We start from the raw sequence: 15,128 nt of genomic DNA, 5'->3' as shown, positions 1-15,128 counted from the left end.
ATTCCTATTCATTCCACGCTATCGAGTGTTGGTTCCTCATGTTCTGTCCCGTCAATAACATCGTTGACTGAAAATCTGGTTCCATGCAACTTAGGTGCTGATAAACTAAACTACTATGATCAGCGGGACAAGGATGATGAGAATGACGTGGGGTACGAGGCTGAGGATAACGATGGGGGTAATGATTACGAGCCTGATGATATTGAGTTTGAGAATGATATTGGGATTCACAATGAAGAGGAGGTGGAGCCATTGGTTGTAGATGCCCCTTCTTCCACACCCTTACTTGAACTAAACACGATAAGTATGAATGCACCTTGTGTCACTGTCCAAGCTTTTTACTATAGAGATATCAATAGGACAGGTGATGAACTTGGGTTGACCTCAGAAGAGATTGCAGGAGGGAGTACTTTCCGATCAAAGGCAGAATTGCAGTTCAATATATCGGTGCTCGCAATGAGTTTGAATTTTGAATATCGCGTTAAGAAATTTATGAAACTTTGTTAACTGTCGGATTCTGGGAGGATAGATGCAAATGAGGCTTGCGTGCGAAGAGGATTCCTGATTCTGATACCTTCATCATCTCTAAGTTCTTTGGTGTGCAGAATTGCAAAGATGAGGTAATGAAACATGACCACCGACAAACTCAAAGTCGTGTGGTGGGTCAAGTCATAAAGTCCAACTTCTAGGATCCAAGTCGTCGTTATAGGCCGAAAGATATTGTTAATGACATGCATAAAAATTACAACGTTGACATCCGATTTGAAAATGCGTGGCGTGCGAGAGAAGTAGTCTTGAACCTACTGACGGGATCGCTGAAGAAGTCTTATACTCTTCTGCGTAAATATGACGAGGCGTTGAAATCTGTGAACTCATGCACGGTTTTTAACTTGAAGCATGAGGATGATAAATATTTCTAATACTCGTTCCTAGCCCTTGGATGCTCTATCAGTGGGTTTAGAAGTTGCATTCGCTCGGTACTTGTCATTGACGGCACTCATCTGAAGGAAAAATATATTAATGTGTGATACTTATTGCTTCTTGCATTGATGGTAATAATCAGATATATCCACTAGCATTTGGAATTGTGGCTAGGGAAAGAGACAAATAGTGATTTGGTTCTTAGAGCGAGTGAAAAGTTCGCTTGGAGAGGTAGTGGATTAGTTTTTGTGTCTGATCGACACCAAATCATTAATAACTCTGTAGCTACTGTCTTCCCCATTGCAGGACACGTAACTTACATGCATCACGTGCTAACTTGAATTATAAGTTTAAGATTAGGAACGAGAGCATGTATAGGTTGTACATTCAATTATCGAAGGCATTCAAGAAATCGACCTTCTTGTAGGGTTCGACAAATGGTCACACGCCTATCAACCTGGATTGAGGTATAACAAAATGACAACTAACATTGCAGAGTCCATGAATGCGGTACTTGTGCATGCATGAGCTTTGACAGTCACTGCATTATTCGAAAATTGTCGGACTATTCTACAACGATGGTTTTATGAATGGCAGCATACACATCCACAAGATGATCTTTTCTCATTGACTATGTTGAGGACATTCAAAGAAAAGCCGTTGAATAGGCTCGACGAAATACCATTAGACCGATTGATAATTACGAGTTCGAGGTACATGATGGTAGTAGTAAAGTGCGTGTCAATCTAAACAATATGACTTGTACGTGTAAGCAGTTTGACTACTATCAGATTCTATGCTCTCATTCTGTTGCTACGGTCATGCTTCGGAATGTCAATAGGTACACGTTTTGTTCATCCAAGTATAATTTGGAGACGTTAATTACTGCATATGCCTAACCAATCTACCCAATGTCTAACCAATCTACCCACTGGGTGACGGGGAGGATTGAGTTTTATCGAAGGACTTTGTCAAATTCACCATCGAGCCTTTGAAATTTGTTCCAAGAGTTGGGCGTCATCAAACAGTACAAATTCCTTCCGTCGGAGAGCCCCAATAAGTTCACAAATGTAGCAGGTGTGGAAATTAGGGTCATAATCGGAAAACTTGTCGCCGGCCTTTAAGAACCATAAAATCTTAGTTGCTATGTAATAGAAAGTTGTTGCATTTTTTGTACTAACGTTTGGTGTAACGTTCGATGTATATTTTGTGAGCTACAAACTGTTGGTTGGAAAATAGAAAGGTATAAGTTGGTCTCTTTGGGAAAAATCGTGGGCCAAATTGAAGGAGTCTCGCCTGTTTTTTTTTTTTTTTGGTATATGAGATGTATTATTTCTGGAAAATAACTCGAGCGAAATCACAGGATACTTGCTCGGGTTTTTTGTTACGGAAGTATAACCTCTCTAACAAAACCTCGGGTGAAATTGTGGTTGCCCGGGTTATTTTGAAGAAAGGCCCCATAACCCTGGGTGAAATCGATGTAGACTCGCCTGGGTTTTGTTTTAGATTGGATTGTGTATCTGAACAAAACTTCGGGCGAAATCGATGGAGACTTGCTCGGGTTTTATTTCAGACTAGATTGCCTACTGAACAAAACCTCGGGCAATCTCCCCCTTCTCCAGATCGATGCAAACCATGATCCAATGGTTTCCATCGATGTTATACAATAAGTACACAACGTCCAATTCAAGCCACCATTTCTGGTAGTCTGTGTGAGTGTCGTCTATGTAGCTAAGAACAATTTTATATTTGCCGGCCCAATCGTAATCCGTTGCAACTCTCAATGGAACAACATTCGAGGCTATCAAGTGTTGGTATATTACATCGATTCGTCGAAATAAGTTATGTGGTTGGACACGAAGACATGTTAGAACATGAATTATTACGTACGGCAACGTATATTATATAGATATCGTATTGCAAGAACTATGTCATCGGTGGTAAACTTTCGACAACACAAGTCTGAACATTGCTCGATCTTGTTCCTCGTGAACATAATCAACGAATCAATCACCTACATAGGTTACTATTGTTAGAAAATTGTAATCAACAACGTAATCACATTTAAGGTTTCGACCTTGTACCTCACTCGTCAACCACTTGTCGGGATGAGGTCACGAAACCATGTCTTTCCTCGATCACGATTGCATGACTTACGAGTCGAATGGTTAGTCCTAGGGTTGTCCATCCATGCATGAAACTTATTGACGTGTCCGGAAAGGGGGGGGGGGATTTGGACTAGTGAATTGTACCGAGTTACCTTCTTTCTCTTCCCATCCACCATAACTAGGAATGAGCCTCGAAGTTTCCATGACAATTTCCTCTTCTGCGACCCTCATCGAGGTTGAGAGCGATCAATCAACTGAGAGAGCACACGTACCATATCTGAGTCCACCTGCGACGTGTCGGATGTATGCTCATCAATCTGGGATTTAACTTCTCTTATTTCTTCCAGATCAGAGTCTAAGTAATTGTCCACGGATTGGTCCTGCATAAAATATGTTAAAAGAAGAAGTATTGGATTGATAGGTCGACTGTCAAGAGTAAATATTATTAGGTTTGGTACCTTTAACTCGTGTATTTGTAATTAATGAACAAATTATTTATTTATTCAATATAGAGTTTTTTTTTTTTTTTGCATTACTCGTATTCCAATAAACTAAGATCTAAGGTTATTTATTGTAATTGGAACAGTATATATTGATATACGGTATACATTTAATATATAGTATATACGTTTGATATGCAGTATATAATAAATATACAATATATACTTGATATACAAGTGGATAATGTTTCAGTAATAACCTAAATTATTTATAATACATGAATAAGGTTGGGTACCTTATCCTGGTGACATTATGATACAGCCTGTTTTGTAATAGTTACAAACGACTCTATCCAAGTCATTCATGTAGAGACATGCAAGTAGAGATATCATATACAATGAGTTTGTATAAGGTCGGATTGTGAAATAATTAATCTTTTATTACAACATTGTAAACTAACTAGACTAATATTTCATATGATGACCAGGTAACTCGATCTTAATCCTGAACGAGTTATGGACTCCTACCTATAAGGGATCGTCCTTTGATTTGTATGGGTGAGAGTGACTCGGACTGTCGACTTAAGAATCCTGCCATTTTAGGACGAGACTAAGCGGGAGCTGGGAATATAACTACGCAAGATGGAATTCACTCCTTAAATGCTGACTCTAAGATTTGAACAAATGGTCCCACCCTGTCACTGGCCCAAGAAAAACTTCCCTCTGTTTTATGGTCGGACCATAAACATGTTGTTCATTAGAGGAGTAATGGTATTTAAGGTGCAAGATGTAACTCAGGAGTAAAACGATAATTTGACCCAACTGAAGTTACGAATACTCGTGAAAGATTGACTTGCCATCAATGGTTAATTTTTCGTGGACACAAAATATTATGCAGTGAGAAGAGTGCAGTTACGGATCTTTAGTGGAGCGATCTGCAGTTAACGAAAGTTGGTTAATTTGGTTAATGAGTTTAATCAATTAATCTCATATCGTTGGAGCTTCTGATCTGTAGGTCCATTTGGTCCCCTTGCTAGCTCACAACAGGTGAAACGAGGATCAAGAATTATGAAATAATTTGAAATGTTTAAATTTTATAAGAGAATGTTATAATGTATATTAATATATTATATAAATATACATTATTTTGGATAAAGATTCAAAATTAATATCATGTATTATGAGAGAAATATTAATATGAATTGGATTCATATTAAAACTATAGGTTATAACCAGAGAGAAAGATTTGAATATGATTCAAATATATAATTTTAATTAAACATGTTATATTTAATTAAAAATTAAATAATTAATTGTTAATTATTCATTTAATTAATATATAGATTTAATTAAATTAATTTATTATTATTATTATTATTAATTAACTCTTTTGCATTTTAGTAGGGAAGTGGACGGTTGTTATGACGTGGGGTAACTCCCCACGTCACCTGCCCCTTCCTAATGTGCAGAATGGTTTTGCACGGGTTCTCTTCTTCCACTTGAAAAAGAAAACAGAGAAAATGTTCTCTCTCACACAACAACTTTCTTTTCCCTCACTTGGTTCCCACAAATCGGATTTCTTGCAGGAGACTTAGTAAGGAAGACCCTATGGTGGTGTCGATTGGTAATTGTGAAGAATAGGTTCTATAAAGGTAAACTCATTCTTCCCTCTATTTTAGCTTTATTGTGTTCCAAATTTCAAATAGAAAATTCATGAACTCGTTCTACCGCTTCTGCTCGGGATTCACCCCATCAAATACCTCGTTTGTGAATGACTCAAAGTACTGTGAATCGATGATAATAAGTTCAATCGTTGTATCCTTGCCACGCGCATCCTTGCCACGAGAAACATTCACGCCTTCTGCCTTCTGTTACCCTACTCTCCTCCTACCCATCCTCTTTATTCACGTCTTCCTTCAACGACAAGTCACATGCATGTTGCTTCAAATAGGAAACATGCAAACTTCATTAGAACATAATTAAGACGGAACAAAATGAAAACCAATTCTAGTTCAGGTTGGACGCCCTCGTGATCACCATGTGATGCTTCTATCTCATGCACAATTACATCCTCAACATTGTCATGCATAAATGAAGAAAGAGTTGTCATCGGCTCGTACTTCAAAGCTGTGAACATATTGGTGGAGAATACATCAAAGTCATCCTCGAATCGTGCGGCTATATACATCTTCTCCAAATCACTCAACAAGAGTCGGTGCTATCATTGAAGTACAGGGTCCTAAATCTATGAAGAAATGTGTCTTTACTAACTGGACTCCTCGCATATTTTAGGCCACTTATGATGTCAAACTCTCTTCGACCAAAAAATAGCTTACTCCCAAAAAGGTTGAAGCTAATAATGTTTGGTGTACTCTCCTCAACCTCCTTAAGCAAAATGTCGTGTATCAATGACTTGTTAAATACGAGGTCCACGTCAAGGAGATGACAAAAGATAGATTTCCTAAACATGGTAAGCTGTTTGGAGGTGAGTTTTGTCTTAAAATCAATGGCTTTTTTTGCTAATGTGTGAAACAGATGTCAAGTTGGCAGAGACATAGGTTGCGGGATCTATTTTAGGTATCGTCTCCATCTTACAACACTTGGAAATGAGTGAAGAAAAAATCCACTACAATAATCAGACAGAAAGAACACAGAAACAACCAATAAATTTTTGACAGACAAAAAAAACTCGGTCCAAGTCCAATACTGTTAATTTCCTCGGGGTGGAACTAGGCTGAAACCATGCCTAGGAATTGAACTGCAATAGAAAGAACTTCGCTCGGTTAAATTCTCGGGTGTAACTTAGTCTCTCTGGGAACAAATTTCAGAGGCTTGATGGTGAATTCGACAAAGTCCTTCGATAAAACTGAATCCTCCTCGTCACCCAGTGGGTAGATTGGTTAGGCATACGCAGTAATTAACGTCTCCAAATTATACTTGGATGAACACAACGTGTACCTATTGACATTCCGAAGCATGGTTGCAGCAACAAAATGAGAGCATGGAATCTGGTAGTAGTCGAACTACTTACACGTACAAGTCTTACTGTTTAGATTGACACGCACTTTACTACTACAATCATGTAACTCGAACTCGTAATTATCAATCAGTCTAATGGTATGTTGTCAGGCATGTTCAACGACTTCACTTAGAATGTCCTCAGCATATTCAGTGAGAACGGATCATCTTGTGGATATGTATTTCCTCTGTTCATAAAATCATCATTGTAGAAGAGCCCGACAATGTTCAAACAATGTAGTGACTGTCAAAGCTCGTGCATGCACAAGTATTGCATTCATGGACTCTATAATGTTAGTTGTCATTTGGTTATATCTTTATCCAGGTTGATAGGCTTGTGACCATTTGTCGAACCCGATTTCCTCTAGGTACTTTTGCACTTCCGGGAATCCAGCAAGTTGGTTTCAATAATACTAGAAGGTCAATTTCTTGAATGCCTTCGATGATTGAATGTACAGCCTCTGCATGCCCTCATTCATAATCTTAAACTTATCATTCAAGTTCATCTGTACGTGATGCATGCAAGTTACGTGTCCTGCAATGGGGAAGACAGTAGCTATATAGTTATTAATGGTTTGGTGCCGATCAGACACAAAAACTAATCCATCTACCTCTCCAATCGAACTCTTCACTCGCTCCAAGAACCAAGTCCACAAGTTGTCTGTTTCCCTATCCATAATTCCAAATGCTAGTGGATATATCTGATTATTACCATCAATGGAAGAAGCAATAAGTATCACACATTTATAATTTCCCTTCAGATAAGCATCGTCAATGACAAGTACCGAACGAATGCAACTTCTAAACCCACTGATAGAGCATCCAAGGCCAAGAACGAGTATTGAAAATATTTATCATCCTCAAGCTTCAAGTTAAAAATCGTGCCTGGGTTCACAGATTTCAACGCCTCGTCATATTTACGCAGAAGAGTATAAGATTTCTTCGGCGATCCCGTCAGTAAGTTCAAGACTACTTCTCTCGCACGCCACGCCTTTTTAAACTTGATGTTAACGGTGTAATTTTTACGCATGTCATTAACAATATCTTTTGGCCTATAACGACGGCTTGGATCCTCGAAGTTGGACTTTATGATCTGACTTACCCACGACTTTGAGCTTGTCGGTGGTCATGTTTCATTACCTCACCTTAGTAATTCTGCACACCAAAGAACTTAGAGATGAGGAAGGTATCAGAACCAGGAATCCTCCTTACATGCAGACCCTATTTGCATGCATCCTCCCAGCATCCGACAGTTAACAAAGTCTTCGTAAATTTCTTCACGTGATATTCAAAATTCAATCTCATTGCGAACATCGATAGATTGAACTCCAATGTTGCCTTTGATCGGAAAGAACTCCCTACTGCAATCTCTTCTAAGGTCAACCTAAGTTCATCACCTGTCCTATTGATATCTCTGTAGCAAGAAGCTTGAATAGTAGAACAAGATGCATTCATACGTATCGTGTTTACTTCATATAAGGGTGCAGAAGAAGGGGCATCTACATCTACTAGCTCCACCTTCTTTTCATTGTGAATCCCAACATCATTCTCAAACTTAGTATCACCAGACTCAAAATCATTACCCTTGTCATTATCCCCATCGTTATCCTCAGCCTCGTACCCCACGTCATTCTCATCATCCTCGTCCCGCTGACCATAGTAGTTTAGTTAATCAGCACCTAAGTTGCATGGGACCAGATTTTCAGTCAACGGTGTTATTGATGGGACAGAACATGAGGGACCAACACCCAGTAGCGTGGAATGAATAGGAATTAAGGGAACATAATTAGGAACATTTTGCCCTAACTGGTAAGGAAATGAATGGAACGTTTTGGATCTTAGACTGATGAGATTTTGTGAACTGCTACCACTATTGTGTCTTTGCTTCGATATGACAGATACGTACAATGAAACTTCAGAGGGATGTTGAGGGCATCTCAAAAAGGAAAAAAAAATACCTAAGGCTGTAATTATGTTATACTATCATCTACATCCAAACCTCCCATAATTCCACCGTCATAGATAGATTGCGCCTCATTCCACTGACCACCGTAACTAACAAACAGACGAGACATTCTGCGTACGTATAATAAAATTATAAACTAAAAAAAAAACAAGATGATTATATATCAGAACTCGGGTGGGAATCCCTGAAACCTCGGGCGTGGTTCTTACGACATGAAGAACTCGGTTGTGAACATCATAAACCTCGGCCGAGAATCGAAAATATACAAAACTTGGGCAAAAATATAAGTACCCCGACCGAGTTTCGTAAAAAAATGCAAATTTGGTGACCAACAAGAAAAAAAAATTATATATATATATATATATATAAAAGCAAAACCGAAGATTCACTCTATACATTAACATAAAGTCTGAAAGACAGGATACCATTTCTGAATGAAATAGCACCTACCTCGTTGGTGTGAGATATATATCCAACAAGAATCTATCCAAGTGCTGAGATGGATGGAGGATTGACTTTTAGTAAAAAAAAGTAGTACACTTTTTGAAAGTATTGTTTCGTTTGTTGTGTTGTCTGAAAGTTGAGTAGAAAAAATACTGGTAGAAAATTAATAGTTCGTAGGTATGGTTTTTTGAACATGAAACGTTTAGGTGTGCACATTAATTGAAACGTTGGTTGCATTGATTAAGACTTCGGGCGAGAATTCGTCAAAGTTCGGTCGAAAATTGAAGGTAAATAATAAACATCAATTCCCACCCATACCCAACTTTATTACATTATTTTAATAATACCCGATCGAGAATCAGTCGAACTCTCCCGAGTTATGCTTCTCAATAAACGTTACAACGCATTCGAATTTCAAGGGTAATTGGGTACATTTACCCTGCCTGGCATGTCAGAAAAAGCAGTTTTGAGTTGGGAAAAACAATTTTGAAGGGTTAGGTCATTTGAGAAAAGTGAAAACTTTTATGGGTCATCTGCATCATGGGCATAAATGTGATTTTCGTTCTTTTTAATTAATTAAAATAGGTTAGAAAAAACGATTTTGAAAGGATAGGTTATTTAAGCCAAATAAAATTTTATGGGTCAAATCAATCAATATCTTGAATCCTTTCGTGCATGTGAAAATATATAGAGCAAAGGTGAAAAAGTCCCACAAAAATAATATAATAGTAATAATGCCACGTCAAGTCACACGAAAATTTCACTTTATGAATCTTTTATAACTATTTTTAAAAGGTTGGGATCAAATTGTCACCTTTTTAAATTAGTGTAATAGCACGTGTAATGCACCTAATAAAAAAATTTGAGTTTGTTCATTACTAAAATAATTTATTTAACTAAATAAACATGTGCTCTAAATTTATAAATATTGTTGATTATAATTAGAGTAGTTGTAAAAATATAAGATTAAAAGTAATTGCTATTATTAATAAAATAAGTTTAAAATGAAAAAAAAATGATAGGAAATGATAAAATATGAATCTAATTTGTTGGTGATGAAATATCTTATTAGATTTAAAATTAATTTATGTATTTATAATTTATCATTGTTTTATAATTTTTCTATCACTAAAATCTAATTAATGATTTTGGTTTTTTTAGTAGGTATAGGTTTAAGTTTTCTAAATTATTTTCTTAATTTTATTAACCTGAAGCTTTTAAATTGTTGTGGAAATTAATTGAGGGTACAAATTTATAATAAGAGGGATTAAAAAATTATAAAACTTTCAACTTTAAGAAACTTTCATATTATACCATTTAATATATATACAAATATATATAAATACAAAATTTTTATTTTTCACAGTTAACCATTATGAGTGACTCATTGCTCCAAAGGGATTAGGGTAACTAAGAGAAAATGAGTTCAAATCTCATGCCTTAAGAATTAGTTAGGGTGTCTCTTATGAAGTTTTGGTTGTATTTTATTATGTTAAACGAATGTTAAATTATAAATTATATTTCTTTTGTGATTCATTTTATATATAATGCAATGTCTACTTCCACCTCCTATCATATACATACCTTATTTAATTTACAAATTCACAATTTCGAATTTACAAAATTATTATATTCTTCATTTTTTGAGAAAAAATTAAATGAACAAATAAAGAATAAAAAAACAATAAGACTGAGTTGCTACTTTTTTAATTTTTAACGATGGCCATGAATTAATCTGTCATTCATATTTATGTTGTCTCAATCCCTCTCATCCTCTTCTCCCCCACCCAATTGCTCCGATCCACCACACAATAGCTCTGGCGAGGCAATCCAGTCAATTGAGATTCCAATCCCACACAATTTTCACTCATTTCTAGAATTTATCGTATGAAAGAGGCTTCATCCTTGTCGATGTCCATCAATGATTTTGCAGAAATTAATATGGCGGCAAAGTGAATGGAGAAATTGCAATGCATATAGTATTCGCTAAAAGGATCGTTGTATATTGGGCCGTCATCGAAATTGAAAGAACACTTTGAAAAGATTGTAGTAGAAAAGACATTAACAGTTGCAACGACTCTTATTGAAAACCTTTCAAGTTACATAATCAATACTTAGATGATAACCTTCGGAGAGAGGAGAGGAAGAAAAAATACTTCAAATTCTATAAATAAAAATTCAATTAAATAGATGATAAAACTTTGTTCTAACATTTTAAATGCAAAATTAAATGAAATAGAATTTTAATAGAAAAAGAAAAGAGAGATGGGGAAATGGCGTGAGAGTGTGAGAGAGAGAAAGAGGGGTATGATAAATTTATATTAGAAGGACACAATTGTCCCTAAAACGAGAGTTAAGAGTGTTTAAATTAAAGGGACAAAATAGGGAGAAAAAGTCTCCTTACAACCTTTTTTATATATAGTATAGATTATAGATTTAGAAATCAAATAGAAACTTATCATTAATTTTAGTGTATTTTATCCTTGTTTTTGTTTTTATAACTTCCTCTATGGGTTCGATCAGTGGCAAATTGTAGAATGATGAAGATAAATAAGGGTCTGTTTGGTTGGAAACTCATATTTTGTTTTCTTTGTTTTCAGATTCATTGAATTAAATGGATTCAGTGAATACACATTTTGCAAGATTTTTGAGATTCGTTTTTTAAAACAGTTTTCGAATTCTGTGATCTAAACGATAGAAATTTTGAAAAGTATTTTCAGATCAAAAATTTGAAATTTTTAAGATGCATAATTATATTAAAAAAGATTAAAAAAATTTTTGATAAATATATTACTTCATATTATAAACTCATTTGATGCTTTTTAAAATTAAAACATGTAAAATACAATGTATTCTAAATTATATAATGTCGTAAAATAATAATTATAAAAAATTCATAAATAAATATTAATAAATTAATTAATCTAATTTTAGATTAAACTAAATATTTAGTTTGTAACTACTCGTTTATAAATATATTACTAAACATGCCTGGAACAATTTTTTAAATTGAGATTTTATTACCAAACTTAAATAGAACCCTCGTTTTAAAATGGTCAAGTAGATATTGTACAAATTAATAGGTGACATTTTTTTAGAATTTTAAATAATATTTTAGACAAATATATCCCTATAACAAATTCAGTACATGTGTTTATAACAAATTAAGCATGTGTTTAATTTTATGAATTTTTTTTATAGAGCAATTAACAAAAACAGCGGACCTTAATTATAGGAAATCAACAGTAACTAATCAAATAATGAATAATGAAATTTAAACCACTAAAATTTAATTTAAAATTGATGCTCCATATTTTAAAATCAAATTTTGAAAAAATAGATAATATAACAAATTATTAATAATTTTTTAATATAGATTTTGATATTTAATAAGTTTTTTAACCTTTAAAATTAAAATTTGAAGGGTAAATATGGTTATTGAATCTTAACCTTATCACTTGGATTTCTTCTTATCCTCCTGTCCATCTGCCGCTACCATAAATTTCCTATCCTGAAATTTACATCCCTAAAGTTAAAATTAAAAAAAAAAAAAAAGTTTAATTTTTAAGAAGCTTCAAATTTAGCCCTTATATCTTGGAGATCGTCTATAATTACTATTTTAATGTGTTTTTTCCTTCAATTACTAAGCAAGTCCGGTATAATATTCAATTTTTACTCATATTTTTAATAGCAAAGATTAACTTATTAAAATTTGCGGGTTAGTATAAAATTTTTTAAGACATTAGAAACCAAATTCGTATATGTGAAAAATTAGCGATCAAAATTAGTTGAGGTTCAGAAATTATGAATTTAAAATATACATATATATTTGTTAGGGACCTCTATGATCTAATAATCATTGTCGAGTCGAAACAAGTAATTTTCTCGACTTATATTTATAATTTAGTTACGTATGTAATTTTCAATAATTTAGACTTAGTTTTTCTCAAAATAATAATAATAATAATAATTTAGACTTATTAAACTCTCTCTCTCTCATCAATTTTGTATTAGGTGCATACTTTTGCACGACGACATTAACAATTTGAAACATTAAAATAGTTTGCTTTTTTTTTAAGTGGCCAATTACAAGCATTAGTTGTCTTCTCCAAATCAATGCATCATTATGTTATTTATTTATTTATTTTATAAATTATCTTAATCAGTTAACCTATCTTTAAGAGCTGAACAAAATGGAAGACGTCAATGTCACCAATAAAATATTGTTTACTATTACGTTCTTCTTTTTTCTTTTTATTTATTTCCACCCAATATTGTCTAGTGATGTACTTTATTGTTTCTAAAATTATCAATTTGATGAATTAGGTGACAAATTAAAAAAAAAATTAACTTTGTGGGACTATTTAAAATGTAAATTATAAAATCAACCCGAATATAGCTCAACTGTATATATATTTTCGACTAAAAAATTACAAATTTAAATCTCCACTTCAACGTACTAGTGTATTTTAAAAAATTGCAAATCTACTCAAATAATAATGATGACTAAAAGTAAAATAATAAAGATTTAAAAAAAATATCAGTATAACTACTAAAATAAAATAAAATAAATAATGAGGTATAATTTTATGAATTAAAACCGATTTTAAACCTAATAATTGTGTAAATCCCTTTTTTTTCCTTCACATGGATTTAACTTAATGAGTCAATTTTAATATCAAAATTTCAATTCTATCAAATTCAAATTTAAACTTAGATTACCAAACCTAATCTATAAAATTGTTCATAAACTAAATAGTAAATCAAACGGTATTCAAAGTAACAAAATATTCAAACGTAATTAGCCTAATTCAATACAAAATTGTTTAAATTAGCTAAAAAAAATAAACACACGACTACGATAACCAATACTTAACAAAATAGTAAAATTCATGTTGTGAATGAGCGAAAAAAAAATCCTTAAAATTATTATCATCATCATCCATTATTCGATGTAGTAGTTGGATGAAATAATTGATGATGAATAAATTTAAAGCCGACCACTTTTTAATATATTATTATTACCTGTCATTTTATCGTGGATTAATTATTATTATCCACCAATTACGTTTTTATTTATTTTAAAAAGAAAAAAAAAACTAAAACTAAAACTCTTCTAATGGATCCTATTCCTTTGTGGAACTCACATAATAATAATATTAGCTCCATGGACGGTGGATTGCTAGTATTTTAACTTTTTTTTTTAATCAAAACATTAAATCTTCCCGAACATTCGAAGATGATGGATGATCCTACAAAACAAAGAGTTAGCAATATTCTGAAGATCTCATCGGTAAAGAATTCTAAAAGACAAATCTCAAATTAAAATGTTTGGGCGCCTCTTTTATTTCATTTCTGGATATTGTTTATTTAGAAGAAGAGATAATTGTTGGAGTCGTGTGCTCAACTCGACGGTTATCATCAAGATTTCTAGACGTGAGATACACGTTGAGGTGGAGATATAGTTGAACAGTTACCATTCGAACGTTAGGAATTCGTTCGATAACATTGTTGCAGGTCGTTCAGGTTGGATAGCTCGAAGCTTATGGTTTCTGAACTTTTTTCATGGAGTTCACAATTATTGACTTAATGATGACATGTCTTTGGTAAAATTCAGCCTTCATAAGCTAGTTTATTGGTCTATAAAATGTCCACGTGTCGAGATCTTGTCCTTTTAAATGTAACTATTATTCACGTAAAATTTTACATAAATATGATTTTTTTTTTATTTTTTATTACCGTCTCTAATAAAAAAATTATATAAAATTGATTTTGTCGTACTTATATATGTAGGTGGATATGGCATAATTTTGTCCCACACGCACTTTATCAAAAAGAGGAAAAGGAGGGTGGAAAAAGAAAAAGGAAATAGCAAAAAGGGTTTTATACAAAAATTTCCCCTGCAAAATGGAACATTCCACGTGGATTCTCCTCCATTTAAAAAAACGTATGGAAATTTTTATTTTTAATTTGTACTGTCTAGAAATAGCACATTTTCGAAAACATCGATAAGAATGTAAGACTTTTTAAGGAAAAATAAATCATAACTATTAATAATTATACAGTTTATCTCAAAATTAATTAGCGACGAGAAGGGTAGTCTAGATATATTATAAACTTTTATCAAGTCCCTTATTTTTTGAAGGTAGAATTCTTAACATACTTTTTTAATATGGTGACTTTTTTGGTTCACTAATCTTGATCGGATCTTCTTTTTAGATTGGATACTTG

Source organism: Momordica charantia, assembly GCF_013281855.1.
Source record: "Momordica charantia cultivar OHB3-1 chromosome 6 unlocalized genomic scaffold, Mcharantia_2.0 BLBB01000006.1, whole genome shotgun sequence".
NCBI lineage: Eukaryota > Viridiplantae > Streptophyta > Magnoliopsida > Cucurbitales > Cucurbitaceae > Momordica > Momordica charantia.
Note: the sequence above shows the minus strand (reverse complement) of the source record.